Source organism: Balaenoptera musculus, chromosome X (genome assembly GCF_009873245.2).
Source record: "Balaenoptera musculus isolate JJ_BM4_2016_0621 chromosome X, mBalMus1.pri.v3, whole genome shotgun sequence".
Lineage (NCBI taxonomy): Eukaryota > Metazoa > Chordata > Mammalia > Artiodactyla > Balaenopteridae > Balaenoptera > Balaenoptera musculus.
Window position 1 is genome coordinate 9751878 of NC_045806.1, and position 16087 is coordinate 9767964.

Genomic DNA, 16087 nt, shown 5'->3' on the forward strand with positions numbered 1-16087 from the left:
CACATAATCAATTAATAAGAGTCACAAATTCCCAGATTAATTTCTGGATTGAATAGAGCCAATGATCTGACAACCTCTGTAAACTTGATTGTACTTCATAGATGCCTTCTTCGGTGAAAACAAAGATAGCATCATAGAAATTGGCTTTGGCATGATAAACTTTCTTCTATTAAAACACATAAATACAGGGACTTCCCGTGGTGGTCCAGTGGTTAAGACTCTGTGCTTCCACTGCAGGGGGCACGGGTTCGATCCCCGGTCGGGGAACTAAGATCCCGCGTGCCACGAGGTGCAGCCAAAAAACACACACACACATAAATACATAAGGTTTAAGCTAGTTTGGTGATTTATAAACCATGAAGCACTTGAAGACAACTTAAACATCTGAAATGGATCAAGAGGAAGGGAAACTGAAAGCAATGCAACTCAGAAACCACAACGTATTTCAACATGAGATTGTGTACAGTGGTTTGTTGTAAGAAATGACCAAAAGCACTTCAACAGATGGTTTTAATTTTAATTCCTTTGTAATCTCGACAAGTCACTCTTTTAACCTCCTGACGGTCTTCTGTGGAGTCCTGTTCTATTGGAGCCATTCATAGATGGCACAGATCAAAAGCCACCAACTCAGGCCACCAGGAGCGCATGATTGCTAGTTCTCCTGCCAGGCTCCGAGTGTCCTGCTTTCAGCTGACCCGCTTCTGGTTGGCGCTGCTCTAGAAGGGACTCCCGAGTCTCCATAAGTCCCACTCTACCATCAGGGGGTTCCCAACCTCTTTCCACCCTGAACCTGGCCAGGGTGTGTCCTTCCTCCTCGGATAGAGGCTGTACCTCAGCAAGACTTGGGCATTTGTAGGATCCAAGCCAAGGGAAGCATTAGGCAGGTAAGTGTACGGCTGAGAAAAAGGCAAAGCAAGTGTTCGCAGCCCATAGAACGGAGAGAAGGTGAGTCTAACCGTAGCTCCGCTGCTGAGTCAGGGTCTCTTGGCCCCATCCTCACATCTACTTCCAGCTCTATCTGTCTGAACGGTCTTAGGTCCAGCTGGTCTCTTAAATGTAGTCAGGGAATACAGAGTATATGAGAGGGGCAATGGTGACTTAACAACCTGGGCATCTTGTTCCCCAGTCTCCAAGGAAGCTGTAATGGGGACAGCAAGGATGCACTGGGGACAGAAGGATTCCTTCTTTCTCAGGAACCTGTCCCCCTCCACCCCCATAAAACATGCTTTTTATTTACTTCCTCCTCCTCATCCTAACCAGAGAGAACCAGGTTGCATCTCCTGTGAGGTATTTATGGCCCAGTTTTAAAACGGGGGTGGGGATAAGGTTTGCTTTGTCCTCTGCCTCTCCTGCACGCACTCAAGTGGGCAGAGAACACTGGTTATGGGGCAGATTTACTAGCCTGGCTGTGGAAGCTCATCCCTCCTTGGAGCCTTGGGATACCAGGCCTCAGGAGCAGTTAGTAGTGGGACACGCCACCAGTCACCTCTGCTGGAAACTCGAACCCTTGAGCCTAAGAAGCACTGGGAATTCTTTGTATCTTCTGAAGCACAGATATCAGTGTGGGAGGGAAATGACCAAAGAACGTGATAGAGGGCGACTCAAAAGGAGATGTTCTCTGGAGAACACGAGGACTGAAAGTGAATCCATGTCATTGAGTTAATGTGATGAAGGAGAACACGAGGGGCACCAACCAACCAACCAACCAACCTAGTGAAGGGGAAGGGTTACAAAGAGAGGAAAAAGTCCCAAACTTGTGATGAGATTGTGTGGAAGAAGGCCTGGTGACACAGGGGCCATCCATGCTGGTGACAGTGAGATGACAACAGGGCAGTTTCACACTGTTGGGGGTTTTATATGTTTTTCCATCTTTCTTCTTTTGCCTTCCCCTCCCTCTCAGTTTCCTTTTCGGCTTTAGGCACCCACGGCCAGCCTCGTGTCCTACACAAGAATGAACAGAAAGAGCCGTTGTTGCAGGTGGAGTCTTCTGTTTGGAAGCGGTGGTTTGGTGTGTACTTTTGGTTTAAAACTGGTCTCTTTCCCACACATACAGAGTAAATCCCCACCTGCTTCAGTGAGCATGAGCTTCTGTAATTGGCATGGTGAAACCTTCCCTGGGTGACACTGGCTGGACTCTCTGTCACATTCAAACTCATATTCTTTCAACTTATCCCAACTTTCAAGCATGTGGGTTAAGAAACTGAGTAAGATCTGGTGCTCTGCCTCAAGATTACCCTACTCTTGGGTTGTAATTAATTTCTAACGTGTTTGCCATGACATTTCAATGATTGTATTTCTTCATGTATATATCCCTTCTCCCTCTTGGTGATTTATATGAATTGTTTTGGAAGAGCCCAGACACACTGACTGAGGAGGTTTGAGTCCCAGTGGCTCACAACAAGCACCCCCCAGAAAGAGTCTGTTAGGTTCTGGAGGATAAGAGGAAGCCCCCGTGGCCTCGTGGCAGTTTTCACACATCCCTAGAGTCCACCAGTGGTCAGGGTGAGGCGGGCAGATGCTTCCACACGCAGAAAATGGTTCTCAATGTCCTTCTGGCTGGCGGCACCCCTGAAGCAAAGGCCAGACAGAGACAGCCAACTAGGGCACCATCTTTGTCTTGTATGATACACATGACTGCCTCACTTCTCACTGACCAAGGAGATGCAGCGGGTCAGAGATTCCAGAGGCTTTCAGAATTGTGAATTGCCTGAGCTTACGTCTTGAGCCATAGAAGTTTGTGGGAACATCTCCATGAACCCATATCTGAGGCCCATTGTCCAGGGGGACCAAGCTGCTAAGAAGAGCAGGGGTGGGGGGGCTGTTTTGGCAGTTAGAACTAGCCTGCTGTCCTGCAGTCGCCCTGGGACAGTGGGTAACACTCCTGGGCCAGGTCCAAATGGAGGCCCACCAAGCAGGACCTTGTGACCAGGTGAGATGCATTAAATAAAATGGTTTACAGTGCCCATCTCACTCCCCTAGGTCCTCATTTCCCACCATTTAGTTGCCTTTTGATGGAAGCTGAATTAGAAGAATGAGTTTTAAAATAATCACCAATTTGTCTCCTACTCTTGAGGACAGGCCCCCAAGGGAATGACAGGGTGAGGAGAGAGCGAGGAGGATCTTACGATGAAGGGCGTAAGGTGAAGTCACCGGTACCTGGACAGCGTTACTGAGTGGGGTCTGGAGGAGGAAGAGGAGGGAAGGAATCATATTTATTAAGCAGCAAAGCCAAGTTCAAGGCTTCATTTATTCCGTTAAATCTTCACATCAGCTCTTTGAGGCTGGTATTAAGAGCTCCATCTCAAAGAGGATGGGTTAACTCAGAGATGAAGGTGGGATCAGACATGTTAAGTCAACTGCCAAGGTCACAGAGGCAGTAAATGGCCCTGCCCCGAACTGACCCAGCTCTGTCCAGCCAGGTCAGCTGGTTCTCCAATTTTACAGGGGATCAGAATCACCGAAGGAGCTTGGAAACCATGTGGTTGCAGGCCTCCACACCAGAGATCCTGATCTCTGGGACCCAGGACCCTGCATTTCTGAAACTAGCCCAAGTGCTTCTGAAGCAGCTGCTCTGCGGAGCCCCGTTTGGGAAGCGCCACATCTTCCTTTGGGATACCAGAGATTGTTAACTCAGGGATCACTTCAGCAAGGAAAGCCTGAACCCCCAGGTATGCTCAATTTCTCTCTCTCCTTCTGTGTATAACCCTCAGCGTTCTTAACCCACTGCTCGGAAATGGAGCTGCACTTCAACCCAAATTGCTTCCCATTAGGCACTTGTTTTCAGGAGGGATATAAGCCACCCGTACAGGATTGGCGGTTCTGTTCAGGGCTAACATGTGAAGACAGTTTGGGCAAGCACACTGAGCAGATTTGGGTAGAGACAGAGGCAGGTGGACAGCTGATTCGCGGTCCCATAAGTCCTGACCAGTAGAGCTGCTGCTTGTGTTCACGGTTTAAAGGATGTCTTGACTGTAATTTTCCTAGTATCTGACTGAATTAGACACTAACTGTGGTTCTACGTATACGGTGCAGAGTGCCACCTAATGGAACCTCATGGGTGTCGCTGGTCTGCTACTGAGACCCTTGGCTAGGTCTCCAAAGTGGGGTGTGGGAAGAAAATATAAGAATAGATATAATCATCTTTTAGAAAGTGTGTCTGTGGCTATTTTATCATATACGTAGTGTATTAATACAGAAATATGTAGGGCTGTATGTTTAATGTTGTTTATTGATGAGAGGGCAATGTAAAAAGTATTGGAGACCATAGACTATCAGATCTTTGTTTTGACCACTCGTTTCCATTGCTTGGATTTGGTGTCTCAAGATGGGGCTGGCCGTGCATTGCCCTTTGCACGCGCAGGCATAGATGAAAAACCTGAGTTAACCAGGTGAGCAGCCTTCTTTTCCCTATGACACATTTCCTCTTTTCATACAGCGTGGCCCCCATGTTAAACCGTGGTTTTTGTAGCAATGACACCGTCTTAGCATCTCTCTAGCGCCCTCTGTCGCTCTCTCGAGTCCAATCTCACTCACTGAGCGCTCTCTCCCTCTCTCCTATTTCTGAATAATCTAACTACTAACTGTTCTCCTCCACCACCCCCTCATCCCCACCCCAGCCCATAAATGGCATCTTCAAAGCCTGCTGTAATTTAATAGTTTGAGGATTAGCGGTCTTTTTCATCCTCCTTAACTGTGAGTTCATGAAAACTGTCTCTGGGTGGGCATGATGCTTGCGGGTTTCATGCCCACTTCCCACAGGCAACATTAAGCAAGTCAGAGATGATGGAATGCTCACTTGCTATTATACATATATAGAACATTCCTCATACAGTGAATATTTTTAATCTTTTTCTTTGAGCATACAGTATCTGGGAATTTTCTTCTACTAACCATTTCTGCTGTGTATAAAGTTTATGCTCAACATTTCATGTATTATATTCATATATTAAATTTTTTTTAATTTAAAGGGTGATACTTCATTCGTTAGCTCTTCCATGCAGTACGTATTCTCAATCACTATTTGGTCTCCTCTTGTTTTCTTTGAATTTAAGTCCATCAAGCTTTCCAGAAATGTCTCAGATACCCAGAGCTCATTTCTGCAGGCTTTTTTTAAAATATAATTTTTTCACTTTCCATAATTTTTCTACCATGAGAACGCTGACCACTTCCTGCTTAAAACTTATCGGAGGAAAGTCCCTTTTTCTTGATCCAAGTTTCCATATTTCCCTAGTTCTGCTTTTTCCTACGATCCTGCAAGAAGAAGAAGAGGGGCTTCCCTGGTGGCGCAGTGGTTGAGACTCTGCCTGCCAATACAGGGGACGCGGGATCGAGCCCTGGTCTGGGAGGATCCCACATGCCGCGGAGCAACTGGGCCCGTGAGCCACAACTACTGAGCCTGCGCGTCTGGGGCTTGTGCTCCGCAACAAGAGAGGCCGCGATAGTGAGAGGCCCGCGCACCGCGATGAAGAGTGGCCCCCGCTCGCCGCAACTAGAGAAAGCCCTCGCACAGAAACGAAGACCCAACACAGCCAAATAAATAAATAAATAAATTTATTTTTTAAAAAAAGAAGAAGAAAATCCAGAAGTATGAAGGAGTGCCATGTTCATTTGCATAGGACCCTGTGATGCTTCTTTACCTCCAAGAATTAGAATTGAGTTCTTCCCGTTCTTACCCCTCCCCACCTTCTCCTGATATTTCCACTGACTCTAGGTATAATTGGTTTTCTCGAGTGTCACACGTGAGTTTACATTTTTCCTGATATAGCCTGTTTTCATGAAACTTCTTTTAAAAAGCCCTGTTGAGAGAGACCATACCGAGGTTTATATACAAAAGTATAAAGTGCTTTCTTCCGAGAATGTGATGGGCAGGGTTGATATCTCCCTAAGCGGCACTGGACACCAGAGTTGCACCAAGTCCAGCCTTGGTGAAGTTCACTTGGAAATTTAGGATTCCATTTAGAAAGGGAAGTCTTCAGAATTGTTGGGGTCTGTGGGAGCCTGGTTACTTATACCTCTCTCCAGCTGAGCAATACACACCGGCATCAGGTGGGGTTAAGACCCAGCATTTGCTAAATTTGATGCCCATAGCTTGCATTTGTCGTCTTATAACTCTCCAACCCCTCTGGCTCCATTGAGTTGGTCCGCCCAGCTACAGATAGAAAAGAAGAAGGAATACAAGCTTTCAACCCAGAGCGAGGGCGCCCTGCCTCAGGGCGGTAGAAACAAGGATGGGGTGTGCTCTGCTCTGCTCGGGCTGCCCCTAGAGAACAAGAGCCAGGAGACTGGAACAAACAGGCGCAGTGACCGTTTCCCCACTGTTGCCAATCCGACAAGTCGCTCTGTCCCCCGTGAGAAGCATAGGACGGGGTACAAGGAAAGAAGGTCTAGTCACCATCCTTCCCCATTTCAGGAGTTGATGTCACAATGTAAAGAGAAGAGAAAACTCCTTCCAAAGTGCCATTCTGAATCAATGATAAATGAGTAAAATCTCAATTAAATGAACTATACTAAGAAATTAGTCTGTAAAACGTCAGGCCATGCTTGGAGTCATGAAATGAAGAAGACTCTTCTTTTAAAAGCCTAAGACCAAAACTTACAGGTTTCTCATCCTTACAGGAGATAGAGAGTCCTTACCTTCCGGGGCGCTAGAGGTATCGTTTCTAAGACTCTTTATTATTGATTGGGTTCCATAATTTCCTTTCAGCATTTATGAGATAGTGTAGGATGTAGTTATTTAGAATTTGTATTCTGCATTATATTGATGTAGTATTTAGAAGCTGTCAATTGTACTCATTCATTCATTTTATTCAGGCAGTCCATAAATATTATTGTGTGCACACCATGGACCAGGCATGGTGCTAGGGGCTGAGGAGACGCTGGTGAGCAAAAATAGAAATATTCCCTGTTTCCCCAGAGCTTATTCAGAAACTCATCAATCAGATAATCGTGTTGAGGGGGATTCAAGTGCTTTGAAGGAAAGGAAGAATGTTCTAGAAGATTATGTAATTCTCATGTTACACATCAGAGAACTGAGTCAGACTGGGGAGGAGAAGGGGCAGGCTGTCTAAGGAAAGCCACCGAGCTGAGATGTGAAAAATGAGTTAACTGAACAAGACAGCATTGGAAGAGGACCATATTTGGAGGTAGGACATCACAAGTGTGGCTTAGTAATACTGATTTGGGGAGCTTTCCAATACCCAAACTGGAGATGCTGAGTCAGTAGTTGGCCACAGTCTGTGGAGCTAAGAAAGAGAGCTGAGCTAGAGATGCGTAGTTCAAGTCTCCTGCGGCAATGACAGTGATGGACACCTTGGGCAGAAATGATGTAGTCTAGGGACTTGCTATTCAAACAGTGGTCCCTGGACCAACAACGTCAGCACCTCCTGGGAGTTCCTTAGAAAAGCCCCACTTTGTACCTGATAAATCAGAATCTGAATTTCAACAACAGACCCAAGTGGTTGCCAGGCATTTCACATTTTGAGAAGCGCTGCCCTTATTAACCTCAGCGCTACTGACAAAGCATTCTTTACTGGGATGAGGTGTGTGTGTGGAGGGGGGAGCTTTTGAGGGTAGGGCATTTAGCATCCCCAGCCTCTGCCCACCAGGCGCCACGAGCATCTCCCCTTCCCTCCCCTCGAGTTGTGAAAACTACAAATACTCTGCCAAACGTCCCTTGGGGGACAAGATACACCTCCCCTCAGTTGAGAACCACTGACCGAAGGGCAAGGTATGGAGTAAATGGAAAGATGATGGGAATTGAGCTTTGAAGAATTCTAATTGTTCACAGCTGGCAGAAGATGAGCCTGGAAAGGACAATGAAAAGGAGGAGACAGAGAGAGAAGGAAAACGAGGAGAGCAGTGTCTAAGATATCAAGGAAGCAAGGATGATGAGGACGGTGTCACATGCCGCTGAGATGAAGGTGAGGACTGCAGAGTGCCCATTTAATTGAGAGAAACGGAAGTGACCCTCTGGGAGCTTGTTAGAAATACAGACTCTCAGGTCCCACCCCAGACCTCCTGAATCAGAATCTACGTTCATTTGAACAAGAGCCCCAGGCCCCCAGGCGATTCCTACACACACATTAAAGTCTGCTAACAGAGACTTAGGTAAGTCTTTAAGCTAGTTTAGTAGTGAAGGAGAGGAAACAAAACGCTGTGCAATTGTATCTACAACCGGTTTGCTACATGTGACTGCCTTAAATATACTCACTGTCTATAAACAGATTTAAAGGAACCACATATGGTTGAACATGGCACATATTTAAACAGGACAGTGCAATTTCCAAACTCATAAATCAGAACTCTGGTTGCACTCCTGTTTTCAAGGTACTTGATGGCTTCAACGTTTCATGATTTTATTACAGTCTCAAGTACAGCCATTACTTTATACTTTCATGCAGGCAGTTAGTGCCCATGAACAAATGAACATGTGTTTGCAGCTAACTGGCTTTCATAAAAGAAGAATATTTAGTATAGTTTGGTGTAAGCAGAATCTTAATTAATATTTTTACTAATTGTGTTTCTATCGGTGGACGTGCTGTTGACGTATATTCCTCTAGACGGGCGGTTTTCTTTTTCTTTTTTCCCCAATTTTATTGAGACATAATTGGCAAATAAAAATTGTACATATTGAAGGTGTACAACGTGATGGTTTGATATATGTATATATTGTGAAATGATTACCACACATCCATCACCTGAAATAGTTACCAATTTTGGCGGTGTGTGGTGAGAACACTTAACATCTACTCTCTTAGCAAATTTCAAGTGTGAAATACAGTTTTATTAACTGTAATCATCATGCGGTGTATTTGATCCTCAGAGCTTATTCATCTTATAACTGACAGTTTGTACCCTTTGACTAACATCTTCCCATTTGCCTTAGTGCCGCCCTCACCCATTCTACTCCCTGATTCTGAGTTTGACTACTTTAGATTCCACCTATAAAGACACTGTACAGTATTTGTCTTTCTCTGTTCGACTTATTTCACTTAGCATAATGTCCTACACGTTCATCCGTGTTGTTCCAAATGGTAGAATTTGCTTCATTTTTATGGCTGAATTTTTTATATATATATATATCTCACATTTTCTTTATCCATTCATCCATCAGTGGACACTTAGGTTTTTTCCATCTCTTGACTAGAGTGAATAATGCTTCAGTGAACATAGGGGTGCAGATATCTTTTCAAATTAGTGTTTTCGTTTTCTTCAGGTAAATACCCAAAACTGGAATTACTGGATCATATGGTAACTCTATTTTTAATTTTTTGAGGAACCTCCGTACTGTTTTCCATAGTGGCTGCACCAATGTACATTCTCACCAACAGTGCACAAGGGTTCCTTTTTCTCTACATCCTCGCCAACACTTGTTATTTCTTGTTTTTTTGATAACGGCCATTCTGGCTGGTATGAGGGGATATCTCATTGTGGTTTTGATTTGTGTTTCCCTGATGACTACTGATGCCCAGCACCTTTTCATGTACCTATTGGCGATTTGTATGTCTTCTTTGGAAGAATGTCTATTCAGATCCTCTGTCCACTTTTAAGTTGATTGTTTGCTTTTTGCTGTCGAGTTGTATGAGTTCCTTATGTATTTTGGATATTAACCCCTAATCAGATAGATGGTTTGCAAATATTTTCTCCTGTTTCATAGATTGCCTTTTCATTTTGTTGATGTTTTTCTTTGTTATGCAGAAACTTTTTAGTTTGATGTAGTCCCACTTGCTGATATTTGCTTTTGTTGCTTGTGCTTTTGGTGTCATATCCAAAAAAACACTGACCAGTGTCAAGGAGGTTTTTTGCTATGTTTTCCTCAAGGAGTTTTACGGTTTTAAGTTCTATATTTAAGGCTTTAATCCATGCAAACACACAGGTGTAAGACGACCCTGTCCCATCAATAACAAGGGCTACAACTGCAGAGTCTCAGGCTGGGGACAGTACCATGATATCCCAGAAGGGAGGAGATATTTATTGTGAGACAGTCCTGGTGATTCAGATCTCAGTTTCCCCACTTGCTACGGTGGTTCTTAACCTTGGCTGTCATTGAAATTACCTGAGGTTCTTCAAAAATCCCCATGCCTGGGCCCCACCAATGAAGCTTCTGATTTAATTGGTCTGGGGGAGAGCCATTTGGACTTGAAATCTTGCAGGTGATTCCAATGTGCAGGCAAAGTCGAGAATCATCACTCTATTGCAAGCGGTTCTCAGACTTGAGCGTGCGTCAGAGTCACCTGAGGGGCTTGTTAAACCTCGGATTGCTGCGTCCCGCATCGGTTTCTGATTCGGTAGGTCTGAAGTTGGAGCCTGAGAATTTGCATCTCTAACAAGCTGGGCCCGGGGCGGGGGGGGGCGGGGGGGGGGCGCTGCTGATGTTACTGAGTGGTCCTCAGACTTCATTGGCTCTGCCCTGGAGCTCCTGAGTTTCTTGAGTCCTGACATTTGCATTTTAAATAAGAGCCAGGTGATCCCAATGCACGTGATCTAGATACAAAGCCTTGCAAAACCTTGCCCTAGATGGTGAGATCGAACTGGGAGGCACAGTCATCTTTGAGATTGTCGTCCGTTTTCTTTCCTTTTCTTTCATTCCCATTCACGCTGACCTTAAGCTCTGTGCCCATTGCCTCGGGGGACATGTGCGGGGTAAGTGAGTTCCTGGGATTTTGTCTTCTAAAAGCCTAATAGTCTTAGGGGATCATGAGGGGTTTGTGGAGGTAAAGCTACTCAAGGATATCTGGGTCTCCAGGAATGGCAAAAGGCGAGGTTGCTTCTCCACCTTTTTTTGGAGAGAGAAGCCAAGAGGGAAGGGAATGGGAGGGCTGGGGAGGCCTGTTGATTCAGAGAAAAGAGGGGACCTGCCAACTTCATGTGGAAGATGAAGACGCACCCCCGTGTGTCACTACAGCAGAGCCAGAAACTGTGTACAATTCCTGGGAGGCAAGGGTCCTCCAGTCCCCTGAAGGTCTGAGTTAACCTTCGGAAGAGTCAGGTAGGATGAAAGCTCAGGGACAGAAACAAAATCGAATCATAGAAAATGAAGCTGTCTTTGTGTACATCGCAGTTGGTAGACTGACCTTCACACCGGATATCTGTTCTACTCTTGGAACATTTTCCACCTGGCAGTATTTCTTTTGTGATCTGGTTTTGTTTTGTTTTCTCAAAATCTAACTCAGTAAGTGGATTTAGAATAGATACAGGGAAGTCTGAGCTTTATTTCATATCTTTCATAACTTATGAAATTGACCCTTCTCTAGCTCATTACTTAGTTAAAATTTTCTATCTATTCCCAAATGGGGGAGCAAAAGCTTCATGGTTTTGCTTTTCTTGAATCTTAAACCTTTGAGACCCATAGGGCAAATTATGAATAAAAATTGTTTTTATTTGGAAGCTTGGGTTGCCCTAACTGAAACGGCCCCCAAACGAAGAATAAGACCTTTATACATGTGTAGATTTTATTAACCTTTGCAGCAGTGTAAAATTTTATACTCAATTTATCCCATGTATATCACACAAAAAGGACCCCTCTGCCTGTTCAGGAAGGGAAATACTGGGCAGGGTGCGCCACCTGGTGGCAGGATGGTTATTAACTCCTTTGCCATGGGCTGGGTCATCCAGAAGTAATTTCTGACCCTGAAGGCGGTTCTGAGGTCCCTTGGAGGTGGCAGATCCAAAAAGGAAGAAACAGAAATGGTTTCCTCCAAATCTAAAAGCCCCACGTTGAGAGAGATGAAGATTGGGAAAAGAGAATTTGAAGGAAAGAAGAAAGAAGACAAGTTGGGGTGCGGAGAGGGAACAAGGGGTCCTGGGGATTGTGAGGAATCCATTTAAGACCTTCTGGAGTCTTCCTCTCCATACCCAGCCCGGGGCCTCAAACCTAAGAGAATGCTCGTGCTTTCAGAGTGCCCTCATCTATGTGAATTAAGCGGCTGTCCCCCAAATCTTTTCGCATGTTCTCAGCCTCTAGTATTGATACCCGCCCCCCCTACCAGCCGTGCTCTCCCCCAGTACCCAACCTCACCTCCTATATCAATGACAAAGAAATTGGAGACCCACTGACATGCACTTCTTCAAATCCCCTCCCCTCAACATCAAAATATATTGTATGTAACTGTCCTCTGCACCAGCTCACAAAACCAAGATTCTTTCCCCAAACAGCCTATCCTGTTTGCAAGGAGTGGTGGCCCTCCCTTAGGTGTCCCTTCCTCTTCCCCTTCCTAAGTTACAACTCCACCCCCCCCCCCTCCTGGTTCACGCCCTTTTGCCTACTTGCTTCATCAGATATGCTCCATCTGTGGCATAATCACTCTCTTCCATCCTGCTGGCGCTTCTCACCTGAACGTGGTTCTTCTAAAATTATTTTCCCTCCAAAGATGTTTGTTGTGACATTCAAGAGACAATATTTCATTCTTTTTTATGGCTAAGTAATATTCCAGCGTGTGTGTGTGTATACACACACCACATCTTCTTTTTCTTTTTGCCACACCATGCGCGGGATCTTAGTTCCCTGACCAGGGATCGAATCCATGCCCCCTGCAGTGGAAGCACGGAGTCTTAACCACTGGACCACCAGGGAAGTCCCTATACCACATCTTCTTAAGCCAGTCATCTGTTGATGGGCACTTGGGTTGCTTTCATGTCTTGGCTATTATAAATAAAACACCTGAAACTAACACAATATTGTAAGTCAACTATACTTCAATAAAAAAAATTTAGGACACCCAAGTGTCAATCAGTAGGAGAGTCATTAAATAAAATGTTATGTCCATACAATGTATATACCATAACTATTAAGGCACAAAACAAAAATAATAAGACAGATCTATATATCTAAAATAGTGCTAGGTGAAAAAAAGTGGTAAAGAGCAGTGTATATCATATGATCCCATTTTTGTAAAAGAATTGTTTGTGATGATATGTCAATATACATAGGAAAAATCTTGAAGAACATACACCAAACTGTTAAAAGCCATTATCTTTGAGGAGTGGAATTTGGAGGGCTTTCATCTTATATGTTGTACATTCCTGAATTTGAATGTTTAGAACTATGTAATATTGATAATATTATAATCAGAAAAGATTTACATATAATAAACGTCCCTTAATTCTACTGATATAATCCTCTGTGCTTCCCATTCATTTTCACCAACATTTGTCAACCGATAAGTATACAGGGCCGAGCTGGACAAATAAAACAGCCCCTGGGGGAATTCCGTGGTGGTCCAGTGGTTTGGACTCTGTGCTTTCACTGCCACGAGCACGGGTTCAATCCCTGGTTGGGGAACTAAGATCCCACAAGCCTTGAGGCGTGGCCAAAAAAAAACAGCACTTGGGTTCAAAAGGTTTACGGTCTGATAGAGGATGTAAGATGGACCTCTGGCTCTGTGCCCTCTTATCTAGCTCTGTGCAGAATGTGACAAGTTCTACAGAGCTTTCGGTTCATTTGGGCGAATTACTGAACCTTTGCAAGCGTGCTTCCTTCTCTAAAAGTGGAGATTTTAATAACCACCAAAACACAATGGGAAATGTACATGGGTAGTGCCTTAGGTGGGCACCTGGCACAGAGGAGATGAAATGCCACGAGGCAGGGAGGGACCTGGGGACTGAATATGGAGAGCGCACATCTGCTGGGTGGGCCTGGCCAAGTGGGTGCCATTTGAGATGGGCAGGACACCGACAGCTGTGTCCCAGATGCTCATGGCCGAGAGGCACCCACCCATCACAGAATGCAAGCTCCTGTGATTCACAGAGCTGGGGTGAGGTGGGGCAAGGACAGACCTCTCCAGGAGCAGGAAGAGGCTGCAGAGTTGGGAAAGGCATAGGGCCTTCTCAAGGAGTGAAGGGCGGTCACGTCAACTGAAGGGCAGGACTGAGGTCCAAAGCTATTGAGAGGGAACGTTGGGAAAGATTGGATTAAGACTGCAGAGAAACCTGCTTCCCGGCTCATGGGTCCACGCTTACGGTGGAGTTGGAGCCGAGATAATGGTAATCAGTGCGCTCCTTCTGGAAAGTTCATCTGGTGTGCTGGGGTTGGTGCTGGGAGGTGATCATGTTTGGTCTCATCCTCCGCTACTGTTCAGCCCCTTAGAACCCAGCTTTTGATTCTACCACACTCAAAACTACCTTCTTGAGTGTCACCAATAATCTTCTCTTTGCCAGATTAGGTGACTTTTTATAAGTCCCTACGATCCTGTGCATCGTTAGAATATTGGATAGTGGTTAAGAGCACAGTTCTGGAGCCAGAGGAACATGACTTTTTTAACCTCTTTGTACTTCAGTTTCTTCGTATGAAAATTGGGAATAAACTGGGAATAATAGTCCCTCCATCACAGGGTTCCTGGGAGAGCTAAAGAAATTAATCAAGGAAGAATCCCTGGCACATAGTAAGCTCTGCTTAAGGGTCAGCAATGGCTATGAAACACATCCTTTCTTCTCCTCCCGCTCTCCTCCCTTGTCTCTTCATCCCTCCCTCCCTTTGTTCCCAAAACACTGAGCTTAGCTTCTACTATCCCCCAGCCACTGAGGTGGGTGCTCAAGGATAAAATGATAAAATGCCTGTCCTCAGGGAGCCCCCATCCAGAGTGGGGCACGGGCTAGTCAATTAATAAATGATAAGAGCCTTGGAAGAGGGAAGCAGAGGATGGCTTGGCCCTTTGGGAGCACAGAGCAGGAGGTCCAACCCAGCCATGAGTGGGGCTGATTCAGACACGCATCTCCGAGTTGGTGAGGTCCTGGAGGACTCGCAGCTGGTAGGCGAGTTGTGGTGGAGGGGTGAGATGGGGCCGTGTGAGCGTGTGCCCAGAGGGGTGCATGAGCAGGACTTGGGAGGGGAAATGCCAGCGTCTCTGAAAGACGAGTGCTGGGTCAGAGGGGGGCTTGGCTCTTGAAGACCTGGGAAGGGAGACAGAGCTCATCAGAAAGGGTCCTGTTGGTGATCCTAAGAAAGTTAGACTTTACATTGAAGGCAATGGGAAATCCTCTGGAGAGCTTTTGTAAGCAGGTAGGGTGGAGGGCAGTGGCTGAGGTGCTAAGAGCTGCATTCTAGAAGAACCATCCTCTTCTCTCTTTCTTTCCCAGTACTGTTTGGTCCTGGTTTGCCTCTTCCTTGGACTGCTCTTTGTCTGGCTTCTTTGACAGCTCTACTTCCATCACCTTCACTCAACGAGGAATTTTTATTGAGTCCCTACTGTATGCCAGGCCCTGTGCAAGTAACCAGGACTGCTTTTGATCCTCTTTGAAAAAAACTTTGTCTTTCCTCTTCTTGTTTTGAGCAAGAAAGTTCACATTTTATTTTACATATATTTGCATATATAGACACATACGGAGAGAATCTTAACCTTGCTCAGTTTACATAGTCACTTATTTTTAATATTTAAATAAACTTTTAAATTTTAGGATAGTTTTAGATTTACAGAAAAGTTGCAAAGATAGTACGCGGAGTTTCTGTGTACCCCACACCTAGTTTCCCCTATTGTTAGCATCTTATATGATTATGGTACATTTGTCACAATTGACAAACCCATATTGATACATTATTATCAATTAAACGCCATACTTGATTCAGTTTTCATTAGGGAGGAGGATGTTTGTGCCTCGAGTAGGGGCTTTTCTGCCTCACTCGTCCCTTCTGATCTAGGGACATCTGTCAAGACCTAAATGTGCTTTGGCAGACCTGGAGCAGCAAGAATTAATGTCGGTGTATACACAGTCCGTCACTGGAGAGAGAAACTTGATGATAATGATGAGATTTTAATAAAAGAGGCGGGGAGTAAGAACAAAAGGTTGATGTGACCAGAAAACCCACCCTCATCCTCTTCTCAAAACGTTGATGGAGTACTTGATACTGCTGGGCTCTTCACTTAGGGCGTTCACGAAGGGAGAAGTTGAAAGAACACAAAAGCAGAAGTGGAGCAGTGAGAATTCCAGGAGTCCTCTCCAGCACCATTGCACTCTTGACCTTTGGCTTTGGTTCCCTCATCCATGAAATAAGGGGCCATTCCAGCTGTAGAGTGCTCTGAGTTTTTCTGATGTCTTGGCCCATCATCTGGGGGACACTGACTTCAGGAAACACAAGAAGTTGTTTCAACTGAGG